Consider the following 10,000-nt stretch of genomic DNA (forward strand, 5'->3'; position numbering starts at 1 on the left):
CCTGCTGCTGACTGACGCACATGTGGCAGACATCTTCACAAATCCTCCGAACGCTGCTCATTCATCACAGACAACAAATAGTTAAACACGGAAGTTTAACATGCATCAATTCCGGCTAAACGGAGGATTTAAAGTCCAGCATGTTACTGATCTATTCTGTCTTTCTGTTGTAAAGGGTTATTCTCATCTATTTCTCCTCTTTAATCAGTTATTATAATCATATTCTATTTCCTGATTCTTCTGTTTTCACACAAAATTCATTTTTTCCTATTTGAAAATTTTATTTGATAATGCACTGCCAAAATGCATACATGAAGAATTTTATAAATGTTGAATGTTATTAAGTATTATTGTTACTACATGTTTGTACTACCCTGCTGTGAATGTGACGACAGAATCATGGCGTAAAATGAAGAAAGGAAAGCAGTTAAAGATAATTCCACCAGGAGACATCCAGCAGGTCCTCTGTGAGGGAATGCAGGAAGGAAAATCTAACACAATACTGAACTCTGAATGCTGTGCAGGAAGTGTTTGAAGAGTGTGACGGTGGTGATTCTCCAGCCCGGCGGACACCGGAGCCAGGATGGGCTCGCCGTCGGCCACAGAGAGTCTGAGTGAGAGAAAAGCACATGTGCTTGTGTTTTCCTCCCTCCTGAACGCTGTAGGTGCTGCGGGGTCGCCCGGCCTCCGAGTGCGGCCGGCGCAGACAGACTTCATTTAGTCTGCAGCTCCAACGCTCTCATTAGTCACCGGTCTGGCTTTCATATCGGGCTGTGTCCTCTGGTGGTCTGAGCGCCGGGCTTCCCCTCCCGGAGAGGAACCCGCCGCTCCCGGGGCCGCGGCGCCCATCCCGCCAAGAAACACGCTGGATATTAGTTCAGACAAAAGGTTCCCGGGGAGCGTCGCTTGGTTTACTGAACACGGCAAAGTTTAAGATGTTTCTCGAACCACTAAAGTGAAACATGTCGAACGAGGCGAGGCGAAGAAGCCGTCAAGACGCGTCACTTCCGAGCAGCGAGCAGAGAACGAGACGGTCGACGGAGACACAGGAGGATGAAACAGGCCAGCAGGGCGAGGTAACCACCAGCAGATGGACCGTGTGTGTGAGAGAGTGTGTGTGAGTGTGTGTGTGAGTGTGTAGATGTGCAGGCAGCTGCAGGAAGGATCCTGCTGAGAAAGAGCAGGACGTCTTGTCATCCACTGTGGCCGCAACATCTAGACACACACACACACACACACACACACACACACACACACACACACACACACACACACATCAAAGGGGTGTGTGGCTGGTGCCGTTCCAGCAGTGCTGCGGTGGTGTGTGGAGAGACAAACAACAACAGCATCTCTCACACACACACTCCATTCGCTGACTCAGTCCCACAGATACACATGCTAACACACATATAGAGTGTAATCAGTACAGCACTCGTACATGCAAACACACACACGCACACATGCGTGTGTGCGTGTTCACATACACACACACACTCAGCCCACATAATGGAGCATTTCAGCACCGAGACCACAGCTAATACAGTAAATGACAGAGAAGGACTGGGAGAGGGCCAAGCTAAATGTGACACTGATGTTCTGTTTGTGTGTGTGTGTGTGTATGTGTGTGTATGTGTGTGTGTGTGTGTGTGTGTGTGTGTGTGTGTATACCGCCCTGACACCATGACTGTGCAGGCTGGGCCCCAGATGCTGGCGTGGCCAGCAATCTCATTGTTTGGTCGACTCTCTGTGTCCTACCAGCATAACACAACACAACAGAGGACTGCACAACACACACACACACACACACACACACACACACACAGATCCGCCGCTGGTGAACCACGCATGCGGCCGTGCGAGGAGCTCTGTCCTGGAACACCACGGCTGCGGCGCTGGAAACTCTGAGCGAAGTGTCAGCGGAGGCATCAAAGCAGCGTAATGAGAGAGCGGAGAAAAGCCAGTCGACAGGACGGCTCGCACCAGCCGACACACAGGAACACACTCCGCCACGAGGTGACAGGCCGAGCCTGCAGCATGTGTGTGTGTGGGTTTGGGTGGAAATGATGGGGTGAGGACATTACACAATTTGTCATAAGTGCTCGTTACGGCGGGTTCAGGTCAGCAGGACGGTTTTATTGAGGAGGAGGAAGCGCTGATCGCTCTCCATCCACCTACACTCCGCTAGCAGACTTCTGTTAACGTCTCTCTTGTTTGTCTGGGAATCCACTCTGAGGCCACATTTCAGAAAATGATCCCAAAATATGTGCCGCACGGTGGTGCAGTGGTTAGCGCTCATGCCTCACAGCAAGAAGGTCTGTGTGGAGTTTGCATGTTCTCCCTGTGTGTGCGTGGGTTCTCTCCGGGTACTCCGGCTTCCTCCCACGGTCCAAAAACACGCATGTCAGGTTAACTGGTCACCCTACATTGCCCCTAGGTGTGAATGTGTGAGTGAATGGTTGTCTGTCTGTATATGTCAGCCCTGCCACAGCCTGGCGACCTGTCCAGTGTCTTCCCCGCCTTCACCCACAGCAGCTGGGATTGACTCCAGCCACCCGCGACCCCGGAAGGGAGAAGCGGCAGAAAATGAATGAATGAATGAATCCCAATAAACAGGAAGCTGCTCTTCATTTCCTGTTTCCTATCCGCATGGACGCTCACCCAGCAGCTGCTGCGACCTGCTGCCGCTTCCCTCCAACACGGCAAATGAGGACCAGGTTTTAAAGTGTCCACTTACCAACTCTGACTTAAAGGTGCCGTAGGCAGGATTACCTTCGCAAGTGGCGATTTGACCCATCCAAGATGGCGATTTGAAACCCGGAGTCGTGCCCACCTCGGGGTGCTGAGCGGGGCAGCAGTGTCACGGCCGCCTGCGCCGGCGGGTTGACTCACCTGTGACCTTTTCACGGCGGCCTGGGGTCAAAGCCTTTTTTTAAGAATTCCAGTAGAAACAGACGGTGTCCTCCGTGGAGTTTTGATGATGTTATGTCCGATGAAGCAGGTCAATATGCGGGCCTGGACTTCCTCATGCGCGTTCACGAGAAGCAGAGCTTTGAAGCGCCGCCCCTCGACCAATCAGGATAGAGCCTCAGGGCCTCTTCTGATTGGTCAAACATACCGGGAGCGGTCGAGGTTCCTTTTCAGCTCAGAACAGAGACAGATGGAAACGCTGCGCCCTCGCGGTAGTGCAGTTATGCTACACTCCTAAAGGATTATCAATGGATACTCTAACATTTAATCCAAAGAAAACACAGAAAAATTAGCATTGACTAGCAAAATCCTGCCTACAGCACCTTTAATGGCGCCCGCCTGCAGCGCCGTGAGCGACCTCTGGTGGCCACAGTAATTACGTCCTGAACAAAGGAGGGGAGATTCCCTCGCAACTCCAGCTGATTGAAAATGGAGGGACTCAGTTTCGAGTTTAGAGTTGACATTTCTTGTTGTAACTCTGCCCTCTTCTAACGGTGACACACAACACAGGAAGTGTGACACAACAACGCTTCACTGGCTGGCCCGGCACTGGGCCTCGCACCACAGGTTTGAAAGCCGCTCTCAGTCTTCATATAAAAACGAAGCTCATAGTTATTACAGACGGGAGAAGTGAGGAACTGATGGATTGCAGAGAGCAGCAGAGAGTGTTCATGCTCTCATCAGGCTGGGTTTGTTCTGAGATGAAGAGTCGTCAGTCGTCAGCAAACTGATTCTCCGCCTCGAATAACAACAGGACAGCTGGGCTCAGGAGATGATCAAACACTCATCACATGTCAAAGGAGGAAAGATCCTCTCTATTTTCTCTCTATTTTAGAGTACTTTGTTCCTTATTCGGTGTTCACACTAATAAATTGATTCCAAATAAAGCCAGCTAACAAACAGGGACTCACATGGAGGAGCAAGAAGCGGCTCATTCATGGTTCAGAGCGGCCGACCTTTTCCCCGCAGCGCAGCAGCTTTATTTATCCTGGGTAGGATGTGCAAAATGAGCCGCCAAAAACAGAAAGACTTGTTCGCCGAGCGCCGTGACGGATGGCAGCATCCACAGCTGGCCACATGTGAGCGCCTCGGCCGCACATCAACCCGGCAATAACAGCAGCGTCAGGCAGCAGCAGCCTTAATGATGAAGAGTTCTGCTGTCGGGATTCAAAGGTGCTGAGTAAGCAGAGTGTTAAAGAGCAGCTGATGGTCAAACACACCAACGGTTTCAACGGTTCACCTCGACACACAGCTCACAGCCAGTCACTTCACGATGTGTCCTTCAATCAGGCTCCATTCACACCACAGCAGCTCACCGAAAACACTTCAACACTCTGAAAACGATTATCTGTTCACACTGCTGAAAACAAACACGACAAACGATCAGCATCATACATGTGGAAACTCTCTTCCTCGTGTTTCATCGTCGTTGCTTCCTGAGCAGACTGAATCATCACTCCTTCATTACGCTGGTTTTTTTCAACTATGAAAAGTTTCTGGCAGTAAACAGCTTGTTTAGGAGACGTTTATTATTTCAGATGAAGATGTTAAAATCCAGGGACACTCCAAGTTTTTACTGTGGATACCACCCTTACTGGTGTGTGTGTGTGTGTGTGTGTGTGTGTGTGTGTGTGTGTCTCCAGCCTCAGTGACCATAAATCAGATCTCCTGCCGTGCATGTGCCTCCACCCCTGCTGTGCAAATTTGTCCAATTAGCCACGGACCCCGGGGAGTGTGACCGCGCAAACTCTCCCTTTTCTCAACACACACACACACACACACAGGCCCCCAGAATGCAGTGTGAAATGGGGCTCTGCCACAGTGTGAGGATTAAGCAACAATAAAATGCATTTCACGGCTGCGGCACTTTACAGGACCGGCCTCCCTCCACGGAGCTCCGGTCTGACTCCAGCAGCTGCCCCGCCCCTGCAATCTCTGCCTCGTCCACCCAAACACACACACACACACACACACACACACGCAGATCTTGAATCAATCAGCACTTTCCCCGGTGACTCTGGGAGCAGCAGGTCTTCCTGCAGGAAGCTGCTGGCAGATTATCAGCCGCCTGACTTGAACCAGCTAAAAACTGACGACAGGCCGATCCTTCCTTCAGCGTTCCACTGATAGAGAGATGAAGAGCTGCATTATGAAACAACAGACTGCTTCTGTTTCCATTCTGAGAAAAAGACGAGCGAAGCAGTGATTCCTCTCAAACAGGACCTGCACCATGGAGACCGCTGCAGCAGGAACACTTCATTCAGCCTCCCAGAATTAAAAACAGCACATTTCTAATGGAAAACCAAACCAAACCCGTCCCTGTAATCCTGGAAGGCGGTGTGATCGTGTCAAACTGTCACAACGCAGGAAACGTCTGAGGAGAGGCTGTCTGACTGGAAGCCTGTCACCCTGTCACCCTCAGAGGCAGAACCAGACCAGGACCAGTGACTGTGACCCCCAGGGTTCACCGCGAGGCTCTGACCCAACACAGACCTGAAGGTTCAACAGGTTTCACACTGAAAAGCTGCGGGAAGGCTCCTGCTCTGCTTCCCAGACGGGATGACTGATGGCCTTCATCTCAGTAATCAGAGTACTGATGTCCACACAGGACTCCTGCTCGCTCAGAGACCCAGGACCTCTCAGCACACACCCTGAGAACAGCTGATGGCGAGAGGCGGCGCGGCGTTCATCCAGTTCACCCTCACAGCGGCAGCAGCAGGAGCAGCGCCGCACACTCCCAGCTCAGCACATGATGGACGTGTGTGTGTGTGTGTGTGTGTGTGTGTGTGTGTGTGTGTGTGTGTGTGTGTGTGTGTGTGTGTGTGTGTGTGCAGACAGTAGTCCTGCGGTGCTGGCTGGGTTAAGACTCTTACATGGAGGATAATCCAGGATAGCCGGGGGGTCTTAACTCACCCCTCCAACACACAGGGTGTCACAGGATGGGTGAGGAGCGGGAGGGGGGGGCGGAGGTGTGAAAGAGAATCCCCAAATCCACCCCGCAACACAGTGTGTGTGTGTGTGTGTGTGTGTGTGTGTGTGTGTGTGTGTGTGTGTGCAGGTAAATGATGGGGAAAATTCGATCCAGAATCAGAAGCTCTGCTGATGCCTTCGTGTGTGTGTCGTTTCACAGTGAATTATACACACTGATCTTTGATCCGAGTGTGTGAGCAGTGTGTTTCTCTGTATTCCATCCACCCATCATCTAACCAGCCCAGGCGGACACAGAGACATGGAGACAGACAGGACCTCCAGGACATCGAGGCGCTCTTCACACAGCAGGGATTTCAAGTGGAACAGTCTGAGAGTCCATGAAAACCACAACACTGAAAACACAACTGCTGGAAAACCTTCAGGCTCCAATGACGGAACCACTGGTCCTGGTCCTGGTCCTGGTCCTGGTCCTGGTTCCAGTCCCGATTCTCCTGGACGTGGTCGTGTATTGTTCTCTGTGTTCTCGCGGACTGGACCAACATGAAGACTACATGGTTTTCAGTGTTTCTGTTGAAACGTAAACGTTTTTGTGGAATGAAAAGCAAGATGAACGAGTTTCCTGAAACATTAGAAACCTCAAATATCCTGGAGCAATCCTCCGAAAACCCAGGCACAGGGAGAACATGCAAACTCCACACGGAAAGACTCACAGTGACCTCTTTGTTCTGGATGAGCAGCGAGGCTCTAACAGCTCTTCCCCTCCTCTCAACACTACAAGGACAACAAAACGGCGGATTGAAGACATGATTATGGACAACAGAGAAGGACAAACCAGAGACAGAATTTAAATCTGACAAATACAGAGAACGACCGCTCAAAGGAAATGAAGTGTAAAAAGAGAGTTGTGGAAATGAAATGATTTGAAGGAGGAGTGGGTGAAAACATGCTTTTCTCTGGACGCTCTGTTTATGCGAGCTTTGACAGATCTGGCAGGCGTTATCAGGCGAGGTAAATCGGCCTAAACCCGGTGCTAATGTCTTACTGGGGTGTGGGAGAGATTAATAAGGACCCGCTCCAAAGGGCTTTAGCTGGCAGGCTAAGAATCTTAACCCGCCTAACCTCCTCTGGCGCCACCGGGAATCCAAAATGTCCCCAAATGTGGACGCACAAACACTCCGGTCGTCCTCCACAGCCTGATCCGTCCCAGTCTGCCACTACATCGCTGCTTCCTTTACGCCAGGAACCAGGAGAAAGCTCAGGATTACAGACACTGCCTCACAGGAAGACAGGAGTCCATCAATCAGTCCCCCTTCAGGAGGAACTGGAAGGATCCAAAGGAAAAGCTGGAGACTCCAACACAGGCGGACTGAAGAATGACTGACTGCACAGTTCTGCAAACTTCATCGAAAGAAACAGACGTTAAAACCGGAAATACACTTTCTCTTCAAACATGAACCAGTTTAGAGGTAACTCTGACGTGGCTGAGCCGTTAACCATGGTGAAGTTATTCATGCAGGAGCCACTCCCACGCAGGGTATTCAGCTTTTCACCGTTTGCAGAAAAGTACAAATCCAGTGTTTTCGTTCCAGTGGAAGAGCGGCAGTCATTTCTGCTCCAACACATTCAGCACTTCAGTTAGAGCTGATCTGTGGGATCAGCCTGGGGAACAGCTGAGAACAGCTGAGAACAGCTGACACGTCCACTAACCTGAGAGTAACTTTACTGTAACCTGTCAGAAACTTTACAGGAACCTGACAGTAGCCTTGCTGTAACTTCACCGTAACCTCACCAGTACTTGGCCGTCCCATTAGCACGCCAGACCATCTTCCATTCGGTTGTTGCTCCTGATAATTCAGTGAAGCTCACCTTCTGACTCGAGCCTCACAACAAAACATATGAACACATGAAGTTTCCTCAGTAAGTGAGTCTTAAAAGACCTTTAAAGGTTAACAGCTGGATCCAGAGAGAAACAGCATCTGCAGAAACAGTTTCATTCACAAACATGGACCTGATGTCTGACGGGCTGATTTAAATGTTCTCCTCTCCCAAATTACTCTGAGATTCATTAACGCGTCGTCTAATCCCATCGTATGGTGAGTGCCTGTCACCGGATGAGAGTAATTTGTGAGCGGGATTGGCTCTAACTCATCTGAGCCGGCGGGATTGAGACACAAATCTGGACGGCAGCTGATTGACAACAACAGCTCGCCGTCCTCGTCCTCGGGCGAGGAGTGATAATCTCTGCTCTTGGCTCTGCCTCAGCGCCGCGGACGAATGGAGGTGGCGGCGGTAATTACACGCCGTGGCGGCGGAGTTCTCCTGCAGTAACGCCGGAACGTTCTGAAAAAGTTTTGTTCTTTATTATCTTCACCTGTTTTGCACAGTGAAGTCCCCGCTGGACGAACAGGAGTGTGTCTGCATCACCGCGACGGGGACAGGCGACCAGCCCGACCCCGCGCTCAGGGTGTGTGTGTGTGGAGCAGGACAGCATCCTCCCTGCAGGATGCAGATCGATGAGGACGCCTGCACTTAGACAGCACACACACACACACACACACACTGTATTGTGAAAGGAACTGTCAAGCTACCGACAACACCGCGGGCAAACACACACACACCCTTCAAACACCGACGTGTGCAAATGAGGACACACACACACACACACACACACACACACACACACACACGTGTCTGACATGAGCACGCATCATGTGGGTGCGGCGCTCTGGCTGAGGGAGGTGTAATGTTTCAATAATGTGATGGAGTTTGATCCACGGTGTCCAGTGTCCCATAGAGCTGCTGTTTTATTAGCACAAAGAGCACTCAGGGGCTCTCTAGTTCACACACACACACACACACACACACACACTTGTCCAATAACCACAGAGGACTCTACCGAGCATACACGCATGCGGGGAGTGTGCGGCGCTGCCTTTGTGTAGAATCGACGCCACTCGTTCCCAATAAAAGCCACATCCTGCAGAAAGCCTCCTGCTGACCTGATCCTCACACGTCGTCAAACCTCCTCCTCCCGCTCTCACCAAAACACAGCGACAGTTGTGTAAACCAGGGAGGTCCCGGACTGCCGTAAAACCCGGGACGCTTCAGGACGCCGCGATCGTCAGACGTGCATGCTGGCTCCTCCAGCCGACAGACACATGCAGTCAAAGAGGCTGGCACTGAATGCTCCCTTCAGAACCTTCCTGGCAGCAAACCTGCCCTCAGTAGCTCGTATCTTTAACCCAGTGCTGCTATGGTTCATTATGAATAATAATAACATGCTTTATTCTAATTTTGCTACAGCATGTTTTCATTTACATGTTACACAGTTGTGCGTCTGGGTCTGTCAACAAACGCTGAAACCTGCAGAGGAAGGAGTCCACCCTGAAAGTGTTTAAAGCTCGGAGAGTGTTCGCATTAGGAAGGCTGTAAACTCACTTTTCAGACATGCCTCAGCTGTGGGACAGAACAGAACCTGACAAACAGCCCGGTTATGACCAGGCAGCTGGGGGACTTCTGGCAGTGCCAGGGCTTCAAAGCCATTGTCACAATCACTTGGAAGTAGGTTGCAGTTATTGAGTAAATATCCACAGCTTGAACTAAACGGAGTCATTTGAAGCTGCATTCCACTGCACACACTTGGGCTTTGTTCATGTAATTGGCTTTAAGCACAGTGTCGGGTCGAAGGAGGCAGAGCAGCGACGAGACTCTTCACTGACAGAGGAGGGCTGATGCTGCTGGAGCCAACTCCTAGCCTAGCATGCTAACGACCTCTGCTTTAGGATTTCTGTCATGTCGACAAGAAGCAAAGAGCTTCCACGTGACAGGTTGAGTAAAGGTGCCCAAAGGGAACCAGCTGAGGTGGTTCAGGGACCCGGAGCCGGACCAGGACTTCATCGCCACCATTCCCAAAAATCCAGGTGTGTCGGGGGGCAGGTGGGCCGTCTGGCAGTGGGGAGGACAGAGACCAAAGTGGCCCATCCTTGATCCAGAAGCTTCTGGGTCCCCTCATGAACGACCTCCTGGGACAAACATCCTCCACTCGTCATTCCTAATATCTCCGGCTAATTGCCTCTGATTGTCAAGCGGCATTGATTATGCC

General features: G+C 51.1%; 1 protein-coding gene and 1 long non-coding RNA gene across 3 annotated transcripts in view; both read right to left on the reverse strand.

Annotated features, from left to right (window-relative positions):
- LOC115400286 (uncharacterized) overlaps window positions 1-6,460 on the reverse strand; it is a 12,172-nt gene extending 5,712 nt beyond the window's left edge. The window contains exon 1 of the long non-coding RNA XR_003932789.1: window positions 6,450-6,460. This is a non-coding gene — a long non-coding RNA (uncharacterized LOC115400286). The remainder of the gene's footprint in view (window positions 1-6,449) is intronic.
- Window positions 1-10,000, reverse strand: part of bcas3 (BCAS3 microtubule associated cell migration factor) — a 282,337-nt gene that overhangs the window by 47,184 nt on the left and 225,153 nt on the right. The window lies entirely within an intron of this gene.

The sequence above is a fragment of the Salarias fasciatus genome, chromosome 14, assembly GCF_902148845.1.
Source record: "Salarias fasciatus chromosome 14, fSalaFa1.1, whole genome shotgun sequence".
NCBI lineage: Eukaryota > Metazoa > Chordata > Actinopteri > Blenniiformes > Blenniidae > Salarias > Salarias fasciatus.